General features: G+C 32.6%; 1 protein-coding gene across 1 annotated transcript in view; it reads right to left on the bottom strand.

Moving 5' to 3' along the window:
• Window positions 1–7,022, bottom strand: part of sog (short gastrulation) — a 43,022-nt gene extending 36,000 nt beyond the window's left edge. The window contains exon 1 of the mRNA XM_065510002.1: window positions 6,941–7,022. The gene's annotated coding sequence lies outside the window, so the exon portion shown is untranslated. The remainder of the gene's footprint in view (window positions 1–6,940) is intronic.
• Window positions 7,023–26,809: the final 19,787 nt, after the last annotated feature.

The following is a 26,809-nucleotide window of genomic DNA, read 5'->3' as shown; positions in this document are numbered from 1 at the left end:
CAAATACACGAAGCCTCGGAAAAATGTTGCTCACAAAGAGCAGGTCAAAATAAATGCAAAATGTTTATACGCTCTTTTGTTATGGCTGTGGCAACATGCCTTCTGCTTAACAGGTAGTTTAGCAACATTTTCCATGTTTAGCAACAATGTTGCTAACATCATACACTAGCTAAAGACCGGAAATCCGTTTTTCTACACAATAATTAAACGGTGCTTCCTCTTTCTAACACACACACACTCACTCACTCAATCAGGTACACGCACCATTTTTAAAATAATTCCCCTACTTCTACTCTTGCTCACAAATCCTGCTTGCTCTTTCTGTTTTACTTTTTAAACTCCTCTAAATATTGTTGTTGCTTTTGTTCAAGGTGGTGTTTGTATTGAAACCATGATTTTGTGGGTTTTTTCCCTTAAACTTACTGTAAATCCTAGCAACAATATAAACACTAACATCAACTTGGAAAATCTAATAATGTTATTGTTATTGTAAAGATATTTATATGTATGTATTTATAAAAGTGTGAAAAATCGTGGGTTATTTGAATTTAACACCTTGTAACTCGCTACACACTCTCACCATCTCACCTTTACTTTGAAATTATTAGACATTCTGTCTATGTGACTATAGCTGTTTGTCTGTCTGTCTTGATTTTCTATCTTATTTACTTATAACACCTTTTTTTTTACTTACATTTAGACTTGTCATATGTAACATTTCTAACATTTCCAACATTTCATTCTATTATTCTCCATAGCTGTGCTGTGCTTTATCTTTCATCTCATTTTTAAATAAACACTTGGTTAGTTTTATCTAATTTCTTAGATTTTTTCATTACAAATGCTAAACAATTTTTTTATTTATTTATTTTTTTAAAAAACACCTTATGATTTATAGTGATCACTTTTTCATTAAAGTGATAAAATTCCAACTCCTGTCAATATAGCCATGTTTAATGTTAATCGATTGAGTTTATCTCCCCATCTAACAAACATTTGTTACTCTCTGCTGTTTAATAACAATGAGACATATTCTCCAACACTTAAAACATTTAATTAAAACATTTTATTTCTAATTATATTATTAATTCCTGCTTATTTAAATTTGTTTTCTATATGTGTGTGTAGCAGTTAAAGATTTAATCTAATGTTGATTAGTTATATATTGCATAATAAGTATATATGGCTTGATAATCTTGAAACAGATTGAAATTAAGCTGTATTTAAATCCCTAGAAGGCTGCTTATGAAGGGGTGGGGGCTTTAAAAAAGGCAAGCGGAAGGAGGAAGTTTAGATTAATTGTTAAAACTGGCTAGATTATATTAATCTAGGTTTAAAGTAGTAAGTCTTACTTAACTGACGGATTAATGCAAAAGTTTTAATGAATTCTAGGTAAAAAAAACAGCATTATATGAGGAAAATTTAGAATTTTTTTAATTTTAGTTTTTCTTAAATTCTTGAAGCTGTTTCTACGTGTTTCCTTGAAGTTTTATCTAATTTCGGGTTTTCAAGAAACTGTTTAGCTGCTTATTTAATATTTTTATTTAGTTTTTAATAAATTAAGGTTTGGAAGAAATTTTTTTTTTTTCAGAAATTTTTTTAATTTATTTTTTTCCTAAATACTTAAAGCTCTTTCTAGCTAATGATTCTTTGAAGATTTTTCTAATTTCGGTTTTTAAGGAAACTATTTACATGCTTTTTTAATATATTTATTTAGTTTTTGAAAAATCAAGGTTTGCAGGAAAATTTTTAATTTTTGTTTAGTTTTCCGACAATTCTTTAATTTAATTTTTTTCCTAAATTCTTAAAGCACTTTCTAGTAAATGATTCTTTGAAGGTTTTTCTAATTTCGGTTTTTAAGGAATTTATTTACATACTTTTTTAATATTTTTATTTAGTTTTTGAAAAATCAAGGTTGGAGGAAAAAATTTTTTTTTTTTCAATTTTCAGAAAATTTTTTAATCTAATTTTTTCCTAAATTCTTAATGCTCTTTCTAGTAAATGATTCTTTGAATGTTTTTCTAATTTCGGTTTTGAAGGAAACTATTTATATGCTTTTTTAATATTTTTATTTAGTTTTTGAAAAATCAGGGTTTGCAGGAAAATTTTTAATTTTTGTTTAGTTTTCAGACATTTTTTAATAAAAATTTTTTTTACAAATTCTTAAAGCTCGTTCTAGCAAATGATTCTTTGAAGGTTTATTCGAATTTTGAATTTTTAGGATAATCTTTTTAAAGCTCATTTAATAATTTAAAACTATTTTAACAAAATAAGGTTTCCAGTAAATTTAATAAAAAAAAATTTGGATGGTTTTCCATTTTTTTTTTCATTAATTTTTTCTTAATTTTAGTTTTTCTTAAATTCTTGAAGCTGTTTCCTTGAAGTTTTATCTAATTTCGGTTTTTAAAGAAACTGCTAAGCTGTTTATTTATTATTTTTATTTAGTTTTTAATAAATTAAGGTTTGGAAGAAAATTTTTTATTTTTTTTTTTTAGTTTTCAAACAAATTTTTAATTTAATTTTTTCCTAAATTCTTAAAGCTCTTTCTAGTAAATGATTCTTTGAGATTTTTCTAATTTTGGTTTTTAAGGAAACTTTTTTAAATGCTTTTTTAATATTTTTATTTAGTTTTTGAAAAATCAACGTTTGCAGGAAAATTTTTAATTTTTGTTTAGTTTAGAGGGTTTATCGAATTTTGATTTTTTAGGAAAATGATTTTAACGCGAATTTAATAATTTAAAACAATTTTAACAAAATAAGGTTTCCCGTAAATTTCATAAAAAAAAAAATTTGGATGGTTTTCCATTTTTTTTAGAAAATTTGATTTCATTAATCTCCATTATCACAATGTAAACTAAAGTTTTCATACGAAAATTATTTTGGAGAAAAATTGGATTTTTTTTTAGTTTTTAGAAAATTTTATTAATTTTAGTTTTTCTTAAATTATTAAAGCTATTTCTAGCTGATTCCTTGAAGTTTTATCTAATTTCAGTTTTTAATTTTTATTTAGTTTTTAATAAATAAGGGTTTGGAATTTTTTTTTCAGTTTTCAGAAAATTTTTAAATTTAATGATTCTTTGAAGATTTTTCTAATTTCGGTTTTTAAGGAAACTATTTATATGCTTTTTTAATATTTTTATTTAGTTTTTGAAAAATCAAGGTTTGCAGGAAAATGTTTAATTTTTGTTTAGTTTTCAGAAATTTTTTTAATTTATTTTTTTTTTTACAAATTCTTAAAGCTCGTCCTAGCAAATGATTCTTTGAAGGTTTATCGAATTTTGATTTTTTAGGAAAATGATTTTAAAGCTCATTTAATAATTTTAAACAATTTTAACAAAATAAAAACTGGTTTTCCATTTTTTTTTTTAAATTTGATTAAAAGTTATGTTTTAAACAAAAGTTTTCATACAAAAATTATTTTAACCTACAGTATAACTAAAATTTAACGTATAACTAGTTAGCGTGGAAGGGTTAGTGTTTAAATTGTTTACATAAATGTTCACAATATTTTTAAATTACTCATTAATCTTCTTTATATTTTATTCCTTTAAGCTTTTACCCGCCTTGATGTGCCATCAATTTGTTCACTCAGCAAACAATTTCTAATCCGCACATGAATTTGTCCAGTGTGGATAGTTCTTGTTGATGTAATGTTCATGCACAGTGAGGAATTTCGAAAAGAAAGTGGAAATCTATAATTTTTAAACGGTAAGTCCGATTTTAATAATACTGTCAATTGCTAAAGAAAAGGTATGTTGGGTGTATGACTTTAAAATGGGAAATTTACAAAAGAAAGCATATCTTTTGAACGGTTTTAGTCTTTAATAACTTTAATGTAATTTTATAGGGTACATACTATCTCTCATTTATTCACACTTTTTTTGCATCGAAAAATTAAAATTTTGTACCAACAAAGCGGGAAGTTTTGCGTTACTTCTTTAATTTGAAAAAAAGTGCCGCTAAAGAACACCGATTGCTCACCAAAGCTTAATGTGTGAATGTGTTCGATCGGTTTCAACATGCGAGAGATGGTTTGTGCGGTTCAGAAGTGGCGATTTTGAAACGGAAACAAGGATTGTCCAGGCCAGCCAAAAATGTTTGGAGTCATTACTCTATGAAGATTGTTGTCAAACTCAACAAGAGCGCAAAATCATTGGGAGATACTCAAACGGTAATTTCAAAACGTTTGCTAGCAGCAGTATTCAACCAAAATCAGGGAAATTGGTTATTATGCGAATTGAAGCCGATAGAATTTGAAATACGACTTTGCATGTCCGAAATTATGCTTGAACGCTATAAAAGAAAATCATTTTTGCACCGAATCATTACTTGTGTTAAAAAATGGATCCATTGCGATAACCCGAAGATTAAGAGATCGTATGTGCAGCCCGGCCAACCAGTCGAATCGAAACCAAAGCCAAATATCCATGGCAATGAGGTAATGTTCTGTATTTGGTGGGAGCAAAAGGGTCCTATCTTTTATGAGCTGCTGAAATCTGACTAGACCATCACAGGAAACCTGTACCAAACGCATCTGATTAGTTTGAAGCGAGCATTGGCCGAAAAACTCCAAGAATATGGGCTAGCCACGAAACCGTATTATTCTATCATGACTACGCTCAGCCAAATTATGTAATATATGTTAAAAACTATTTAGATGGAAGTGGTTGGGAAGTTTTGGCTCACCCGTTTTATTATCCAGACCGAGCCCCATCAGACTACTATTTGTTTCGAACGATGTTGAACGATCTCTCAGGGTTAATGATATATCCTGATTTAATGAGTACACCATTTTGATTTACAACTGAAAATGTTGTTGAATTATTCGTTTTGGAGTCAACGGTATATAGACAATTCTAGTTATTTCTGATAAACTGGCCTGTTAAGTCGAGAAATATTTGTCGATAAATTGCCGGGAATGTAGAACTTTTTGGTAGCGCTCATTTATTAAAATGTTCATTTGCACAAAACCTAAACTGAAAGCATTCACAGATTCGACATGTTTTCCCCACATATAAGAACAGTAACAAATTTGTTTTCGTAATTCTGCCAACGATATGTTCCTGTGTCTGGACTTATTTAGGATCTGTACAATATGTCCAATGAACCAAAGTTCTTCATAGCGTTCAAAAGTGAAACCTTTTGTACTTTGAATTTTATAAGTTTACGATGACAGTTACATTACCTACGCTAAGAAGGGATCTAGACAACTAAAGCAATTAAACAGGTTCGAAAGATGTCTTGCGAACAGCGATAAGTCAACATACGATTAACGTGTAATTAACCAAGGTGAGATGATCTTTCCTCTATTAGGACTATTCATGTTGATTTCGACAATAAGGTTGTTGCTTATTCAGATGATGTTGTATTGATGATTCCAGATGGGCCAAAGTATCCAGTTACAAACTACCGCTGTTACGAGACTGTGAACTTTCCCTATCAGACAGTGCGAACGAAATATCTACTTATTCTGGACTCAACATTAATCATAGAAACTGAACATACAATTCGTATGATACAAAACAAAGTTGGTTACTATAACTTTCGTTAGATGTTTGGAGCCAAATGGGGATTGATCTCTTCAATCGATTGACTAATCGATCTTGAGTTTGAAATGTAACTGAAATGAAATATGTTGTGAAAAAACTGTACATCATTCATAGATTACAGTTTAACAATGTCATACAAGACCTTCAGTGGCTCTGAATTAATTGCTATATCTGCCTCTGGATGCAGGAGAGGCGGGGTAACATGATAATTGTATTTAACAAGAGTATAACTAATAGTTTTAAGCAGAATTGTAGCTTACAATCTTGTGACTTCAGTAATGAACTCTGGCAATACCTCTGCCAGATAAAGCTAGTGAGTTTCTGGCCTAGATATTGGCGATCAAGGAGATCTAATAAGTTCTTCGGGAAAACAACATTCGAAGGATCGCTTATTCCACGTCTTCTAGTCAGACAGTGTAAGGAAGATCTGGACGTCTATCTGACATTGACCTATTTTTTGGGTGCCCCGATAGCCTAGACGGTAGTGTGCTGGACTATCAATCCAAGGGTTGCGTGTTCGATTCCTGCCAGAGACTCTGGGTGTTTCTGCAGATAAGCAAAACGCTTCGCAGTTTGTGTTTGTTTAAAAAAAAAAAAAAAAATTAGATCCCTGCGCATCCAACCAGCAAATGATCCGTTTTAAATGTCTCAGATGCAGTATCTTTCGCAATACCTCTTTGGACTGTTAATAGCAAGATCTTCAGATACTATCTATAGAAGGATGACAATATATGATGCAAATTGGAAGGTGGCTAGCAAAATGTGGTCTGTATATAACATGAAACGAGGTACAAAACTTTTTATAGAACCAGAAGGACATTTCGAGGCTAACGGCTGTGCAAACAGGTCATTGGGTGATCAGATATCCAACAAATTTGGATTTGAATTCAACAGAAGGGAGGAAACAGAAACCTTATCTGTAAATATATGCTGAACGAAGTTTTTTTTTTTGCGAGAATCGAACTTTCAGACTAATAGTCTAGCACGCTATCATCTACTCTATTGGAGCACTCTAATGAAGTATTAGATCATCTGCAACCGGTCGCTAACACACACATAGGTACTACTAATCATGGGTCCAGTTCTGTTGTTTGCCTTCCGAGTAGGCTTATATATTTATTTATCCAAGTTGGTATAATTCCACTATGCCCCTTGAGGTGCATTACCAATTTAATAAACATTGACTTGCGGAACGATATGGATTTATTGTGAAAAGGAAAATTAGGACAACTTGTCCTCAAATTTTTGTTTGCCTTATTTAATTGATTTCCAAAATGATATTAAATAAAATTCAATTATTGAATATTCTACCAACAACAACAACAAATAAACCCATAAAAAAGATCTATAATAAATTTAAAGAAATAAAAAAAAATTAACAACAAGGTCACCTCATTAAAAGCCCTGTGTTGTTCACACATCCTTCAAACAGCTGTTAATTTAATACCACAGACACAGTCACCGACGACGACACTAGACAAAAAAAAGAGAAGAAAAAAAATGATAAATAAAATATTTAAAACAGACGTACAACACTCTACATCATACTTTTTGTATTTCATATTTTAATTTTTGTCCAATTTTTTTTTCATTCTTACGACTTTGGTTTTAAAAGTAACAAAAGTAACGACGACAACAATAAATAAATAAATATGTACCACAAATATTGGGGGCGTGTAAAATAATTTGTTGTTTCACACACGATTAAATACATTATGATATGTAGCTGTCAACCATCATCATCACAAACTCTCACCGACAACAACAACAAAAAAAGCGACAACGACAACTCACAAATATGAACTCGTAAATAAAACACAACAACAAAATGATCATCTCACACCAACAACAAAACAAATTGAGACAAAAACAAAACAAAATCATCTAAAAGAGCTTAAAACTCGCACAGATACTACACAAGTGAATTGAGGAAAAGCAAGTCACAACAAACAATTCGAAAAACGATAAAATTACAATAACAACAACAACAAACATTTAGATAAAATATAACAAGATAAATGCTGAATATTATTTGTAGTTGTCTCTTCTTTCTGTCTTGATTATTAAATTATTTAAAACGAAAAACAAAAAAAAAATATTTAGAAAAAGAGCCAAAAACTATGTTTGTGTGTTATTGTTTTTCTTTCTTTTGTTTTTTAAATTTAATTTAGTAAATTTTCTTTTAAATATTCATAACGATTATTTTGTCACATTAAACTAAAAATATTACAAATTAAGAATGAAACTAACATCTCTTCGCATTTAGTCATTCAGAACGAACAAGTTGTAGGAAGAGATTGTGGAGGGGAGTCATGGTCGATTGGGAATCACCCTCAAAAATACATTCATTTTCAATTCATGTTAATAATGTTATGCATGCGGTTGGGTTAATTAAATTCTTAGCGGTGTATTATTTGAGGAGACAAAGTAGATTCATTGATGGCCCTGGAGAGATGAGACCTTTTTTTCTTCTTGGACCAGCACTCACGGAGTTGACCCTATTCATGCAAAGCATTGTGTTGGAACTAGGAAAATAGGTTCTGGGAGGGAGGAAATAGGGAGTAGTGTTTGTGAATATTCGATTTGAACTTTCCCACATTAAAAATGACTGGAAACAATTCAGCGGGAAGTTTGTTCCACATACGTACAGTACGGCTCTATGAATTTTCCCTATAGTGTGTTGTGCGGTCCACTGGCTAATCGACCACAAAAAGATGTGTTCTTGATGAAAAACGTGTATTGCGTAAAAATCTGTGGGTATCAGGAACAAAGTTACCTAATTTCATCAGAACACATTCCATTGTAGTACCGATAGAACAGTGAAACGCAGCCCACATTGCGACGGTGCTCCAGCGAATCAATAGAGTTGGATACCCTACTGTCAGCAATAACCGGCCCATACATGGGAGTTGTGTTCCATTTTCGGTCGGATATAAGTGGTGTAAATAGTGAGGAGATCAGATGGAGTGAAGTAATTCCTGCACCGTTTCAAAAAACCGAGACACTTGAATGCTTATTTCGACACTTGACAAATGTGTTTAGACCAGCGGACATCACATTGTATTTTCATGCCCAGAACATCAAGAGCGTCTGATTCCACAATATTTACACCATCTATAAATACAGATGAAGCCACATAGTCTGTCGTTTGTTTTTGTGTCAACATGCAGCACTGAGTCTTGCGAGCATTGAAGCCAACCATATTCGCGCTTTAGGGATTAAGGGAATCATTCATGTTTTGCCTCATTGCCCCAATCTCCGACAGGCTTGGTCTAGAACTGAATGAATATGAATGGCAAATGTTGCTGTCATCTGCAAAAGAATAGATAGGGTTGGAAGTTTGATGTAGGAGGTCATTTAGAAAAATAAGGAATAGAGTAGGAGAAAGAACGGAGCCTTGCGGTACCCCTGAATTTATCTTGAACTCGTTTGATGAGATCCCATCTATAACAACTCGTATAGTACGATCTCTGAGAAAGTTATTACCGATACCAAAAGCAATGTTTTGATAAAAGTGCACCATGCCACACTCTATCGAACGCCTTGGAAATATCTAGAGCCATGGTAGGTAGGCTTTCATATTGTTCAGGTTACGATGATATTCGTCAAACAATCCGAATGTGAACAAAAGAGCGTAACAGAGCGCAAAAATACACACATTTCATTCAGTTGCTTGATGTTGTTGTGGATATTTTATTTTTTACCCAAAAAAGCACACAAATTAAATGCCTCTATTTGTCTACCAATGATCTAGAGCCACCACTTTACTTTCGCCAAAACGGTGAATGGAACGACACCATTTTTCGGACAGGAAGGCTAGCAAGTCTCCCGTAGAGGGTCCTCTACGGAAGCCAAATTGGCGGTCGTTAAGTAAATTGTTGAATCCCAAATATTTAACCAAATGGTAGTTTACCATACTTTCCATAACTTTGGAAAGTGCATAACAAATTGTTATTGGACGGTAATTTTCAGGGTTATTAGCCTCTCATTTTTAGGAATTGGCGTGACATTAGCAACCTTCCAACATACAGAAACGGTATGAAATGCTGAAAAGGTTAGCTAATGGATGAGCTAACGTCCACGAGCACTGCTTCAAGACCAGCGCTGGTATGCCATCTGGCACAGGAGACTTATTTACGTTGAGATCCGATAATACCCATTTTAATTCTTGTTTATCGTCTGCTTTCTAACCATATAAAAGGGATCTCTGGACTGGCTGCGCTTTATTTACATTAATAAATCTCTGGATTACGGAACTAAACCGACTATAGATTATAGCCCTATAAGTCTTTTGCATTTCCTTTATATAACTCTGAAATCAATTAATCCTCATATCTTAGCTGCTTCTCAACATTGCAATTGGAAATGCGGAATTATCACACTTCTCCTAAGGATTATAATCTTTGAAACTTCTTAATTTTCCGCTCAATATCGTACTAGATTCCATACTATCATGTAATCTTAACTTTAAAGCAATATTAACTACTCCGAACTTGAGGTATTAGTGCCAAATAGCCTTTCAAAATGATGAGTAAAGTCTTGTAATTGTTAAATGTCTGGTCTGTTGGAGGATTTTTAATCCTTGCCGTTAGATTGGATCATTTGAAAGAATTGAATCAATACATACGACTTATAATTTTAACATTTCTCCCCCAAGAGACTGCATGCCTTCACAACCAGCTACTCGACATCCCCAATCAAAGGTACGACTATTGACCCGTTTATACCACATTAGCTACGAAGGCTTCATTAGCCTTCGTAGCCAATTCGTCCAATATTTTATTTCCCTCACGGCCGCTGTGGCTAAGAGAAGAGCATTGCTATTGGATGCAGATATCGATAGATAGAGATCATCTTGCAAGCTGTAAATTCCAGATAATCTCTGCAGTTCTGTGCAGGAGTTATGGGGCCTAAATGTAGCTTTAATGGGTATTCGTCTCTGATCTGGGTATTTGTTGAGATGATATCGCTTAGAAGCAATGTAATTCTAAATCAAAGAAATACAGGTTATTACCTCCTCATTCATTGTCTAGCTCTAGCTGTGTACTCACACTGGACACTGGATGTCAAGTCGTTCCGGCTAACGATTGTGTGACTAAGGAGTGAATAAAAAAATCAAATTATTGAACTCAAAGATTTATAATTAACCAACAATTCCTTCCGACCTCTTATAGAATTAGATAGTAGTGAAAAATGCATGTTTGCGACGCTTGGAGGGGGATTAAATCCTCTTCAAAGAATTCTATGGAACTTGTCGCAACAAGGAGGATGAGAGAGAAAGTATGGTTAATGAATAGGTAGTTTGTCTAGAAAAACTTCGACAAAGAAGGAATCATCTTAAGCCTATATTTATTATGACTAACTCTCTTAGATGACTCTCATATTGCAAACCAGTTGTACGGAGTTGAGACGGGACTTATCAATCAGTAGCTCCGATGAGAATTCTGTTTGTCCAGTTACGCAAATTGATCTATCTAAATATGATAACCCATATAGTCGTTCAAATTAACGATTGCCTCTCTAAGGAGTGAGTCAAGGAAATGTATTATTTGAGATAGATAATTAACCGCTTTCACCCATGAAGTGAATATAACGGTACATGTAAGGATGTGGCAGGCTAGATGTTCTATAAACGATCGCCAACTCATGTTAAGATCGCTTGAATGGTCCCTACAATGAAAAGGGTCTTTACAATGAATTCTGTACAACTTTTCACAATAAGTGTCTATCCAAGGAGTCCATATAGAAAATATTTGAAATCTAAAAATTTGATACTCTTTGAAGTGAACTGAATTGCAGCTCAAAAGCTTGCTTCAAGAAGCCAAGACAAACAGACTAGTTTATTAGCATTCAGATCCTGAAAAACACAGAAGATAACATGGCTGATCTTGAGAATATTGATAATTTTTTTTAAAAATACAATAACTGTACTCAAACAAAGGATAAGAAGAGCTACCCTCTATGATGAAATTCGGAAGATCAGCTAAAATATCAAAGAGTGGCAGCCTTAACTTAGCAAAATAAATTAGCATTTCTTTACAAAAGCGCCAAACACTTCAGGAATTGCTAAAGAACAAATCTAAATTTACAGTCGATAAGTGGATGGTAACAAATTATTGATATTTTTCATATTTTGCGGGGAAGAAAATATAACGAGACAATACCAGAAATCCTAGAAGAAAGAAGTGGTTAATGATCAGTGGAATCCTAAAAGACAAAAGAAGGCTGGATGATAAGATCGATGATCTTGTGAACATTGAAGAATTCTTTAGATCAACCATTGTTAAGACATTTAAAGTTTTCTGTACTAACAACAGGGAGTCAAAATCAATCTTCAGGAATCCAAGAAAAATGACTAGTTTATCGTGAAATACACAGAATCATTAAGGATTATTTAAAGTTTGCTGTCCTTAAACAAAGGCTTAAAGAAGACCTTCCAAAATAAATGTGAATTTCTTAAAAAACATCGTCGAACACTTCTCGTTTCAGGATCTCATGCTTCATGTTTCACAATCTCAAGAAAAACGTACTGTTTTACATTAAATTAGATCCAGTAATGAGCACTTAAAAGAAGCACTCGAAGATATGATCGCTGATCATAATTTTGATTGCCACGGATGTTGCAAAGAGCTACGTTACACCAGTTTCTCTCAAAAATGTTCCTACAGGCATTTCTCCTAAGCCTATAATTTTTCCTGATAAAAACTTTGGAGAGAGTGAATGTTTTACAGATAAGACCCAAAAGCTTCTTCAGGATTTTCTGGCAGTCCCCAGAGTTCGCTCTAAATGAGGCTATAGGGTTCATATAATGATCCCTAGAATTTAAGGAATATACAGTGACACATTTTTTAGTCATAGATGGGTGCTTAACTAATTGCAATTCCACTGCTGGTTCAGAAAGTTCGACATTACATGGACAATGTCAAAAATAGAACAAAAATTATTTTTAAAAATAGTTGTGGGCCGATCTGAGATCATGGCTAAACCAGCCAACTACAAAACTTAACTCTCAGCCAATTGATATTGTAGGGTGTCTAAATACACCATGATACAGTAAATTATACTCACAAATATTAGTATGCCTGCGTATTTTGTATTACGAACTATAAAATTGTCTGATTTTTTTTTTAATTTTATTTTGATAAACACACTCACAGGTTTCGGATTCTGTTAAAATGTTAAAGATTCAATAAATAAATGTTTATTTGTCTTGTGACACCAAAAAACCAAAAAAAAAATAAAAAAAATTAAAGAATATTTGTCGAATAAAATTAAAACATAGATTTTCATTTTTAAAATTTCGTTTTTGACTGAAAAATAATAAAGAATATAAACGAACTTTAATACAACATTCATTTATGTGTGTATTTCATGGATACATGTGCCATGTTGTTGTTATTAATAATTTGAAGATTTTGTTGTTGTGGCTGACCGTCTTTAGTCTGTCCAAAATGTGTAGACTCTGGCAGAAAATAGAAATCTAATAAATTCATCTCTAAGATGAAAATGAAAATTCTGAACAAAAATGATCATTATGATCATGAGAAGAGAATGATAGAATTTAAATATTTATGTTGTATTTTATTTGGATAATGATCACTAAGCATGGTGGTAGTAGCTCAGCGTCATACACTACTCATCATCATGCGAATTATGCTCATTATTAACAACTACATTATTTAGTATTAGTTAAGAATAATCATCATCAAGTACATGATCAACAACACGATCATTGTTTGTCTGTTTCTCCGTCCTTTCAACCGTGTGGCTGGCTGTCAGTCTGTCCGTTTAGTGTTTGCTGATTTTTTTCCCCCAAACGCTGCTAATTTAAACATTTATAATGATAATAATAAATATATTTATGTATGTTTTCTTTAAGTTTATTTATTTTTTATTTTTATTAAGTTTTACGAAAATAGAAAATGTCGTTTTCAAAGATTTTCATAAGTTTATCATGTGAGTTTGTGTGTAGCTAGTTGTATTGTGTGAGAGTTTGTTTCTTTCATGTATGATCATAGTAAAAAATAATGGATCGAAATGATCTATACACTTTGTTTGGTGGAGCAAAGAGATTGTACGTATTTATGGGTTGTTTGTATAGGTAGTTGTATCGTTAGTCGTATTTTTTCCTTTGATTTATTAATTCAACCATTCTACCCCATCGCATCCACATATTCACATGTATATAGAAGACACGATATGATGATACAAAGTTGCCATGTTATTTGTTAACACCATCAACTACACACTCATCATAGACTAAGACACGCACAGTTTGGATTTTTTTTGTAAAAGATTTTTAAAGAATGAAATCATTTTGAGGATTATTTTTAAAAAAAAAATTTCGCTCTATTGACAACAGCATTTGAGAGAAATAGATTTAAGGCGATTCTCAGTTGAAAAGACATAGCAACTGCAGTTTCTCTTTTCAAATATTAGGACTGGATATTTTAAATGGAATGAAGATCGTACAAAGACATCTCAATTTGTGTTCTTTTACTTAGGAATAGTCACATTGAAGGAGTAGTAGTACCAAGTTATTGCGAGGGTTTTCCATACAATAAGTATCTGTATTAGAAGTCTTGGTTCTTTCTCGTGCCATTGAGGGCCTCGGAATACAAGATATCCGGTAATGCTGATAACGTGATGAAAATTCAGTCAGCTAATTAATTTCCGCTGATGCCTTCATATCTCGAAAACCACACTAACTCGATTGGTGTTTCATTATTCAGTTTAGTAAACACTTTGATCCTAACCACGAATCTTTATTGCCACAAGACCGACTACGTAGATGTCAATGTCTCCTTAAGAAGCCTGCATCTCCCACTCAAAGATAAACCGAAACACTAAGGTCTCCAGAGGAAAGTTTTGAATTTGTGTTCTTTTTCTTATTGTATTATAAATCTAATTGAATTCCTACCAAAAGCGTGCCATTGACGGCCTCAGAATACAAGATATCCTACATAAAGTTTGTGCTGATAATGTGATGACTTTCGATACCGTAATCAAAAACGATCCATTCGCTGAGCAGTCAGTCAGCTAATTCATTTCCCCGAAAACCACACTAATTCGACTGATGATGAACCTTTACCACAAACCTTTATTGCCACAAGACCGACAATGTAGATGTCAATGGTCGATGTCTCTTGAAGAAGTTCATTGATTTTCAATGTCGATCGTGTAAGAATCCTTTTGGAAGCCTGCATCTTTTACTGACACATAAACCAAAACACCAATGTCTCCAGAGGAAAGTTGTTTTACTTACGGTTAGTCACATGTAAGAAGTTGTTCCTAGTTATTAGTCTAATACAATTCCTAGCAAAAGCCAAGAGTGTATTGTTTGTTTCTCGTGCCATTGAGAGCCTCAGATACAAGATATCCTACGTGTGGTAATGATGATAATGTAATGACTTAAAAAATTATTCGTTTGCTGAACATTCAGTCAGCATTAACTCGACTGATGATGCCGATGCTAGACCAGAGGATCCATTCTACAGTTGAGTAAACACTTTGACCTTAACCACGATACTTTATTGCCACAAGACCCACAACTTAGATGTCAATGGTTGATGTCTCTTGAAGAAGTTCATGGATTTTCAATATCGATCGTGTAATAATCCTCTTGGAAGCCTACATTTCCCACTGAAACATTAACCAAAATTCAAAAGTCCCCAGCGGAAATTTTTAAACCGATGCTACCCCGTCTTAGTACCATCAGTGATGATTGAGATCACGTCAGCACGCAGGACAAATATTTCACCTAGTCATCACTGTTTGGAATTCTGTCCCAAATAGTTCCATCAAAAAATCAGTTAACTTGTGATGTATCAGTCGGAATATCAACTTCAGAATACAACATATCCTACATATGGTTGTGCTGATAATGTAATGACGTTCGATATAGTACTCAAAAAAACGATACTTTCGCTGAACATTCAGTCAGCTAATTCATTTATCCAGATGCCTTCATGCTCCGAAACCCACAGTATCTCGACTGGTGATGCTAGACCAGAGGATTCATTCTCCAGTTGAGTAAACACTTTGACCCTAACCAAGATACTTTATTTCCACAAGACCGACAACGTTGATGCCAATGGTCGATGTCACTTAAAGAAGTTCATTGATTTTCAATATCGATCGTGTAAGAATCCTCTTGGAAGCCTGCATCTCCCATCAAAAGAAATTTTTGAACCGATGCTATACGGTCTTAGTACCATCAGTTTAGAATTCTATTCCAAATGGTTTCATCAAAACATGAGAACATCGGAACATTAACTCCTTTTTTAAGGCATCGAACACAAGTTGGAATTGTAAGTTTATGATGTAGTAATTGGGACCAGAACCAGGACACTGGGGACGACCAATCCATTGAATTGTTCAAAATGTCACTTGTTCGACCTGAGCTGTGTTTGGTGCTTGCTTTTCCTTTGTTCTCCAAAGACTTCTGAAAAACGAGTCCTGATTTTCTTGCCGTATTGATATTTAGTTTAACGACGTTTTATCTTAGTTTTTCCTTAAAAACAGAGGAACGAACCTTTTCCTTGTTCACAAACCTTCGAAATATATCTATTTGACGGACAAGTGGTCATCCAAATTTAAATGTATATGGGAGGAACTGATGACAAAGCATCCATCAATTTCTCTGTTAGTCATCTAACAACTTGCAGAATCACTTCCACATGGAAGTTTTCTAGCTCATTAACCGATTATGTCAATCATTCATGAAATTTCTCCTAGAATGAATGAAGATCACGACTGAATTCGGAAACGCAACACATAATAGTAGCTTGGGATGGTGTTCTGTCACAAAAAATATCTGAAAAGCCTGGTCGTGATCTTAAACAAGGTGGACCAAATAATTATTTTGCAATTAGCGACTGCTTTAGTTTTATTTTGATGTTTGTGAAGTAAACAGATACAGAATACTCATTCACCAGATTCGTGGTAGCAACCGAATTTGTTGCCAATCGAATGATTCTACGTTAGTGACCGAATTTTACAGTTGCGGCTACAAAATTTTGGAAGGGATAACAAAAGTTTGATTGATTCATCCGACATTTTTTCTTTATCAACTGACTTTCTGTTGATAGAACCGAAAAATTCTATGTGTGCAACCGAATCATTCGATTGGCAACAAATACGGGAAATACTCTTGCCTTTTTAGGGAATAATTTTGGGTCAGATTTCTTGGCCGTCCTATTCCAAATGGTTAAATAATAAAGTGTTTAGCTTCGAAGAGACTGGAACAACTTGTGGCAGAAGAACGTCATGGAAGTCTCAGCCGAACGGGGAATAATTTTGACTTTTTGCGGAATAATTTTGGTTCAGATTGCCCAACCGTCCTACTGCAAATGGTCAAATAATAAATTTTCATCTAAACGGATACATAAACACTAAAATTTGAGCTTCTGTTGAACTGAGAATCCACATATCATTCACTAAGAGCCACTGCATGTTCTCAAAGTCACTGCATTGTGTGGTTATAAACGAGTCTTATTATTTAGAGGACGCCATATAAACACAGTTGACTGTGACTGATGAACGAAGCAGAACCTTGCATGATCGACAAATAAATAAATTTAGACATGAGAACATGTGATTCCAACAGAACGGTGCAACTGCACGATTCTGCTAACTTAACAGTGGACAATTTGTGGGATGCTCTTCGGAGTCGCCAAGTTTGGCTATTTGCAGTGACCGTAAAGATCACCCGATTTTACCGTTAAGGACTTCTTTCTTTAGGGGTCTTCGAAATTCACAGATCTATGGGAACAGGCTACTCTGTGCCCGGATCACCAATTTCTGCGATTTGCAGTGACCGTGAAGATCAACCGATTTTACCGTTCAGGACTTCTTTCTTTTGGGGTCTTTGAAAGTCACAGATCTATGTTAAGGCTAGAGATTCTGAAAGCTCTCAAAGAGAATATCCGACAAAGGTGTAACAACTTATCACCCGAAGCTGTGAAATACGATACAAATAAACCAAATGTTCCTCACTTTACTTAAAAAGTAATGAGAGGAGAACAAATTTAAAGGTTCAAATTAACGACATCGGTTGAATATTTTTGAAAAGAGTTACACAATTTCATTGATATAATAGAGATGATATACATATTATGATCTCCAATACTTTCTAATATTTTACCAGCTAAAATATTTAATTTTTTTTAATTGAAGATACAACTCCTTTCAATCCCTGCAAAATTTGCTTATTTAACTTTATTTAATATTTTTTTTTTTATTTAATTTCTTTTTCGTTTTTTTTTTTTTTTAAGATGTGATCTGTGTGTCTGTGGTATGTATTTTGTTGTTGCCGCCATGTCTCACGTCAGATCGCTTGTTTTTTTTGTGTGACTTTTTTTTCAATTCGTTTCATTTTTGGCGTACAACAAATAATATACAGGAAAAATACTCTAAAACCAAATCAAACTAAGCAACGAAAAACAAATAAAATACGAAAAAATTATTTAAATTGTGATTCACCTATTTTGGTGCAAAATGTGACCAATGTTTGTAAAAAAAATCGTTTCTTTTATGCGCACAAAGATCATAGAATTTTATAAATAATTAGATTTTTTTTGGTTTCTCAAAAAGTAAAAAAAAATCTTGTTGCTAGAAGAAGAAACATTTTATTTTGGTTGTTCACATGATGTGCATTTGTCTCGTAAAGTTCATTGTTTTGTGGTCGTTTTTCTACTTCTCTCAAACGCTTTCACTAGGTCAACAGTGTTTGAGTGTATTTTCAATGTGTTGTTCAATGTGGCAACTCTCTTGTTGAGGATGCGGAAGAGAGACGTCACAGCGAATTAATCGATTGACAGTTGAGTGTTGTTTTAAAATTTGATGACAGAATGTAGTGGTGGTGGTGATGACTCTGCCACTAGAATTTGTTATAGAGAAAATATAGCTAAAACGGGTTATGAATTATTTGTTTGGAAATTGAGGATTATTATTATTAAGGTATAATCTAAATTCATAATTCTGCTCTGGGTGGAGAAAGAACCCGTGCTTCATTACCATTACTGCTTAAGGTTGTCCTTTTTATACCCTTCACCTTCGTGAGAAGGGTATATATAAGTTTATCATTCCGTTTGTAATTTTCACAATATAATTTTTGGACCCTATAAAGTATATATATTCTGGATCCTTATATATAGCGGAGTCGATTAAGTCATGTCCGTCTGTCTGTCTATTGAAATCAATTTTCTTAATACCCCATTTATCTTCGGGTTCCAATAATTTTCAATAATTCTGTCATGTCATGCTTTCGAGAAGTTTCCTATTTAAAATCAGCAAAATCGGTCCACAAATGGCTGAGATATGAGGAAAAAACCAGGACAACCTCGATTTTTTACATATTTTTGATCTACATACATACAGTGGTTGACAAAACAATGGAAACTTTTCCAAATATTCCATATGTAGTCTAAAATTTAAAATATTTTTTTAAAATAAATTTTTTTTTTTTAAAAAAATAAAATAATTAACGATTTTAAAGCTGGTTTAAAACAAAATAGTATCTGTGACAAATATTCAATAAATAAATCAGCAGTTTCAAAAATTATAAAGACATTTCGTGAGACCGGTTCTGTAAAAACTCAACATTTAGGTGGAAGACCTCGTAAGACTACTCCTAGACAAGATAATTTAATAGCGAGAGAGTTCAAGAAATTCCCAAAAATAACTCCTCGAGAGGTTGTTAATAGCCTAAAATTAGAAATAAGTACCTGAACAGTTAGTCGCAGGGCAAATGAGGCTGGTCTTGGTTGCTATCGTCCTGTGAAAAAACCATACATTTCTAAAAAGAACCGTTCTGCTGGTCTACAATTTGCCAGGGATAATTTAAACTGGTCGATACAGAAATGGCATACTGTCCTCTTTTCCGACGAATCCAAATACAATTTAAGAGGCAGTGATGGGAGAACATTTGTAAGACGACCAAAGGGAAAAAGATTAGATCCAAAGTACACAAATAAGACTGTAAAGTTTGGCGGTGGCAATATTATGGTATGTGGATGTTTTTCAGTGCAAGGTATGGGCCGAATTCATTTTATAAAATATACCATGACAGGTATATGATGTTATGTATCCATACGCTGAGGAAAATATGCCCCTAGTTTGGAGATTCCAACACGACAACGACCCGAAACACACCTCTGGGGTTGTAAGAGAGTGGTTACAATCCAACGAGGTACGTGTTTTGAATCGCCAGATCTCAATTCCATAGAAAATCTATGGGAAATTGTAGATCGTAAAATAAAGACCCAAAAAGGAAGATTTATCGGAGGCGGTTATAAGGGAATGGCAAAATAATTCAAAGGAGACCATTGACTCTTTAATTGGTTCAATGCATCGTCGATGTGTAGCAGTTATAAAAAATAAGGGATACCCAACAAAATATTGAGTTATTGCAAAGTTTAGACCATATTTGTTAAAATAAGTTTCCATTGTTTCGCCGTAATAAAGAAATCTTTTAATTTTGTTTTCGCATTTTTAGAATTTAATTAATTATGTCCTTTGTTTTTTGTTAAATTAAAAAAAAAATAAAATTTTTTAAAAAATTGTTTCAGATTTTAGGCCACTAATGAAATATTTCGAAAAGTTTTCATTGTTTTGTCAACAACTGTATATCTGGATTACTCAGTCATTAATATAGATAATATGGATATCTAATGATAGATATTTCAAAGACCTTTGCAACGACGTATATAAGACCATAGTAAGTTGGACCTACAATGGGTCAAAATCGGAAAAATATTTTTTAACACAATTTAAGAAAAATTTTTTTTTTAAATAAAAAAAATTTAAAAATTTTAAATTTAAAAAAAATTTAATTTAAAAAATTTTAAAAAAATGTTTAAAATTTAAAAAAAATTTAAAATAACAATTCGAAAAAAAATGTTGTTTACTTAAAAATATTCAAAATTTGTATTTTGAAGTATAATTTGGTGGGTATATAAGATTTGGCATAGCCGAATATAGCTCTCTTACTAGTTTTTCACTGCCTTCGATAGTTTTGCGTTTCACTCTCGTATTGGTTAATGTTGGCCGTCGTGTACCTGACCGCGTTACGGTTTCTCGAAGTTTGCATTGGCTACATTCAATAGTTTTGGGTTTATAACCTATAATTTATATTGAATTCAAGGTGGAGTAGCAAAAAAAAACTCAAGTTGGATTTTGGTAAAGACTAAAACTCAGGAGTTGAGTTCGAGAATTTCAGCTTCCTATACGAAGGTATAGGTCGATTCACTGATCCTGGACGAGACTCTTCTTTAGGCGTAAGCCGTAATTAGTGAGGACGTTATATTCGGTCTAACCTTAATCCCAAAATCATTTTTAGAACGTTAAATTTTAATTGAATTAAAAAATGATTGTAGTATAAGTCAAATGTTCGTTTTGAACAAATCTTTGCTATTGCAGCAGAATCTCACTTCTAATACAATTAAACCTCTCATTTAACATTAATTAGATCGTTGCGGTCAAACTCATTTCTCTCTGTGTATTTTTTTAAATAAATTTTGATGAATTATGGTATAACCCTTTAAATTAATCACATTTCATTTAATTATTCCAATATAAAAATTAATTTTATTACTTTTTGCGGTCAAAATTTCCCCGGAATTATTTTAACACTTTTTATGCCCGCAGCGTATTCATACGCATAATAATTTTTAGCAATTAATCATATCTCCAACATGACTCACATCAATGACACCAATTCAATTGTTTGTTGGTCATTTCCTATAAAAGTCTATTATAATTTCTATAATTATTTAGCTAAGAAGTCATTGTTAAATTTAACTTTTAAATAAGTGTTTGTGGTCGGCTCTATTTTTGGTGTTTGCAAATAATTTCTATATTCTAAGAATTTAATATAAGTATTGTGTAATAATCCGTTGAGTAACTGTGGCAAGTATGGGGATTTAGCAATTGTATTAGTCTAGGAAATATACATGTCCGATGTTGTGAAACATGATGTTTTGGTAAGAAGCCTCACCTTCTAAAAATGCTTCTACAGCCGGCAATACGATACATTGCCGGCTGCTTATGAAAATCAATGAAAATCAATGCAGAGTTGGTAGAAGTCCCTCTAATATCACCCCCAACTTAGAAGTTATATACTAAAAAACACGGCTGCCGTCATCGCACCCTTCACATACGAAGACTAATTCGGTTGCTCCTGCAAAAAGAACACTTCAGTCTGTTTAATACCCACAAATGATTCGCATTTCAAATGGTTATATTTTTCTATCTTCCACTCAAATTCGAGTTTATAGCTTTGGACGTTTTTCATCCCTAAAATGTATATATTCCGGATAATGATCTAAAGCTCCAGAGTGTTTAAACAAAATAAATCTTTTTTTCGAATTTTTATTTTAATTTAAAATTTTTTTTTTTGAAATTTTAAAAAAAATTATTTTGTTTTTTAAATTTTTTTGGGTGAAAAAAAAATTCGTGTTAAAAAAGATTTTTTTATATACGTCTTTTTATAAAGCTCTTTGAAATATCTATCATTAGATCCGTATTGTCTATATTAATGACTTAGTAATCCAGATATAGGTCAAAAATCGAGGTTGTCCTGGTTTTTTCCTCATATCTCAGCCATTTGTGGACCGATTTTGCTGATTTTAAATAGGAAAATTCTCGAAAGCATGTCTGACAGAATTATTGAAGATTTGGATCCCGAAGATATTTGGGGTCTTCAGAAAATTGACTTAAAATTGACAGGCTGACAGACAGACGGTCATGGCTTAATCGACTCCGCTATCTATAAGGATCCAGAATATATATATTTTATAAGGTCGGAAAATTATATTGTGGAAATTACAAACGGAATGACAAACTTATATATACCCTTCTCACGAAGGTGAAGGGTATAATAAATAAAAAGGAAAAACACAAATTTCAGAAAATATAGCCAACAATATTTTATAGAAAATGCGATTCTCACCTCATTACCAAATACAACAACACCTTTTTGATGTTGGCGCAATGATGTGAGAGCGTTTCAAAATGCTATTGATGATCATAAAGTTCGTCCATAATGAGCTGTTTGGTTGCTGTTGCGTCTGATATTACGATGCCACACTGATGCCAGTTAGACTCGCCCAATTTGTTAAAAAAAACTTTGGAAGAACAAAAAAAAAAAAACTGCAATAACCGTTGAAAAAAATTGAATGCAAAAACACACCGTAAAAAAAAAACTTAAACGTAACGAATCATCCATCTCTACAGCATCTTGATCATAAATATGTTTGTTGTCGATGAGCCAGCCAGCTAGCCACCAACACCACCAGCAACAGCACTCTGAATATGACGATCTTAATAATGATCATTTCAACGAAAATGTTGTAAGACAAAAAAATTAAATAAAAACTAATAAAAGCGACAACAACAAAAAATTAAAATTAATTTTAAGGAAATAAGTTGGTTGTTTTTTCATTTGTACTTTTATACATTTATAAAAAAAAACCATTTACTCTTTACTCCGCGTAATCGTGTTGTGAATTTTAGCGGCAACAAACGATGTATTGCAAAATGCAACTACATTCACAATTTATTATGCATAAACACATGTAACACCTCACTGTTACAGTGGGTCAGTTTTTAGGGAAATAATTTTTACTGAAAATTATAGATATTTTGGGAAATCACAAACCTCTCTTTGGCGTATTATATTATTACGTTTTAACCTTTTCAAAACGTTGGTTTATTTCCTTTAAATAAACCGGATACTTTTGATTGCAAATAAAAGCCGTTTATAGTTCAAAAATTGTAACAACTCTTTATTTAAAATGTACAACAACCACAGAATTAAATAGTCACTCAATGTTTTTTATACACGTTTATAAATTCGCAGAAATACAGACACACTTTATAATGTACACGAATTCACTGGAAAAATACAGCACACTCAGTTGATGTTTATTCGAAAGCGTCTCTGATAAACTCACTCACTACTGCAACCTCTGCCACTATTTATAATACTGCCATCTGCACTCTAGATTGCTCTTTATCTGTCTAGAGCAGTGATGTTCATCCCATACAACAATTGTTTAAAAAATTTAAACACATTTGTTACGCTCTTTTAAAGAGCGTAATAAATGTCTCATTTTTTCAGAAATTCAATAAGCATTGTTGTTGGTTGGATTTTGTATGAAGCATAGCAAACACACGCGTTTCAATTACAATTGAACACAAAAAAACAAGGTTAAAAATAAATAAAAAATTTGAGAGTATTTCGGCCGTATAATGTATATTCTTTCATTTCCTTAAAATTTAAATTATATTCATTTAATAAATTGGTTTTATTTGACAAAAATTCTAAATTTAAACTTTCTTCATTTTGTTATTATTTTAAGTGTTTGACATTATGTTTGCTGGGTAGCTCTCTCACCAAATATCTTCATTTTTATTTTTGAACATCACTGGTCTAGAGCTTTCTAATACATACGCAGTCTGTGGTGTCTTTCTACAATGTTCTTTAACTGAATATTCGAATTCGAATATACGGTCGCAGCAAACAGCGTTGCCAACTTACGATCAATGCCCACAGATATGTTACAGTTTGCTATTACAGCACTGCTATTTGAAAGCATTATGCTTTTAAATCAGCCGTTAAAATCGTTATATTTGAATTCAAGTACAATTTCGTAACAATATTAAACATGTAGTCGGCATATATAGGAACTTGTAACCTGGATTATAATCACATGTTGTCTTTCCGTGTTGTAATCTAAACACCCATTGTATTTATGCTAATTCAATTGGTTTTACGATTTTTGATTCAAATTCGAGGTTCTCTTGAATGCTTCTCCTTCTTAGTTTTTAATTGTTTAATCAACTTAATTGTTAACCAAAGAACCAAAATTTCGTCCTTTCTTTTTATACATTTCAACTTCGTGAGAAGGGTATATATAAGTCATTCCGTTTGTAATTTCCACAATATAATTTTCCGACCATATAAAGTATATATATTCTGGATCCTTATAGATAGCGGAGTCGATTAAGCCATGTCCGTCTGTCTGTTGAAATCATCTTTCCGAAGCCCCCAAATAACTTACATACACGATTCATACATCAATATCGCCTTGGTTGTTATTTAAAATCTAGAAAATCGACCCACAAATGGCTGAGATATAAGGAAAAACCACGATTTTTTACCTATTTCTGGATTACTAAGTCATAAATGTAGACAATATGGATATCTAATGATAGATATTTCAAAGACCTTTGCAACGACATATATAAGATCACAGTAAGTTAATAATGGGTCAAAATCGGAAAAAATATTTTTTAACCCGAATTTTTTCACCAAGTTTTTGTTTGCTAAATATTAAAAAGCCAAAAAAAAATTTTCAAATTTAAAATTTTTTTTCCAAAAAATAAAAAAAAAAAAATTTATTTTCCTAAAAATATTTAAAATTTTTATTTTGAAGTATAATTTGGTGAAGCGTATATAAGATTCGGCACAGCCGAATATATCGCTATATTATAACATATAACATTTGTCCCACTGTGCCATAGAGTTTAGCCAATAACCAACTGCAACATTCGCTAGTTTAGCAACATTTAAGAATCAGATCATACATACAAAATTTTTTTTACATAAAGGATCGTAATGTGGGTACCATGTACATGTTTTTACAGGGGTACAAATAATAAATCCCACTCTGTTTTTCAAACGCAGAATTTTTCTACAAATTAAAATTAAGAAAATCTTTAAAAGGACAGACTTAAATCACTTGGTGAGTAAATAGTTATCGATCTCCGAGCATATAAAGCCTGACTGATGAACTTGTGCTACTTAATCTGAGCACTTTTATCTAATTGACAATCAAAATCATCAATAATCTTAGTATATCGACAATAATCTTATTTAAAATACTCACTAAAATATGTGATTTTGAAGAATGAAACTACAGTCAAATAATTTCAGCAGATGCTGTCACGTTCAAGGATAAGATAGGAATACGCAGTCAACCTATTTGATCGCTGAACTTTCTGTTTTAAAATATTTGGTCAATTTACAGGGTCTCCTATCATGTCATATTGTCATAATGTCCTAATAATTTGCAATGGTTTGAAATGCTTTTCAAAATTACCTAAAATAATACTACTCTGTAGCAATGTTTGTTGTGTTATCGTAACCAACCAAACAGCAGAGACCTGCGCCGAACGCCTAAAGCTGAATTCACCCATGAATTTCTGAAACATTTTTTGTTCGGAACATTTTTTTTTTATATGTAGTTTGACGTTCTATTTTTGAGGGAGACTTCAAACTACATATAAAAAAAAAATTGTTCCGAACAAAAAATGTTTCAGAAACTCATGGGTGAATTCAGCTTAAGAGTCGGTTAAGCCGAGCCGCTGAATAGTGAAATATTAGGACATTATGACATGATGGATGCCGAGTGAATTGATCAATTGAGTTTAGTTGATTACGTAATGTTCACTGATAAGTCTAGCATTTTCGCTATGAAAAGAAATGCATTTTTGAAGGACAAGCAACATCTTGATGGAGGTCTAAATTTGACTTCCACATATTGTCTTTCACAATCACCCTTATCGCAGTTGGCGTATGTGTTTTACGCCTACGACAGTTTTGTACTGTTTAACAAAAAAATGGTTACATTTGCATCTTTAATCTATTTCGAAACTGTCGTAGTCGTATAGATTCACCCTTATCTCGTTTGGTGTATATTTGATGTAAGATGAGTCATTCATAGAGCCCTGCCGAATAAGGGGCTCTCAATTTAGATAAATTTTTGGTTGTAAGACTTTGAGCACAGAAATTCATGCTTGCAGGAGCATTCATTCGACGATGATGTGTTGACTCACGCCACTCCAATGAAACTCATAATTAGAACTATTTCTGGTTGCAAGTTAAAACTTCATCAGAAGCTGAATGAAAAAGAGATAATATTTTCTTAATTTCATTGATTGAAATGGATCAATCATCATCTCAACCCAATTTTCCCTTGGTAGCTACGAATTTTTTGTAATCTTTTGGCACTATTTCGGTCGGTGTTCTTAAGGTGTTGTATCGTTTCTGTATTATCCGAATAACTTCGAAAAATTCCTAATGAAGTCAAATCGGAGATCCGAAGTTTTCTATTAACATCGCCAAGATGCCTGTTGGTACTATTAATGTAGCCCTAGGGTCCAATAGTTGGATTGTATGATTGGCTCCATGAAATGTTGCCCTGATGAAACCAAAGATCGTCCAAGTTTATATCTTGAATTTCTCTGCACAAAAT

The sequence above is a fragment of the Calliphora vicina genome, chromosome 4, assembly GCF_958450345.1.
Source record: "Calliphora vicina chromosome 4, idCalVici1.1, whole genome shotgun sequence".
Lineage (NCBI taxonomy): Eukaryota > Metazoa > Arthropoda > Insecta > Diptera > Calliphoridae > Calliphora > Calliphora vicina.
This window is presented reverse-complemented; position numbering and strand designations above follow the sequence as displayed.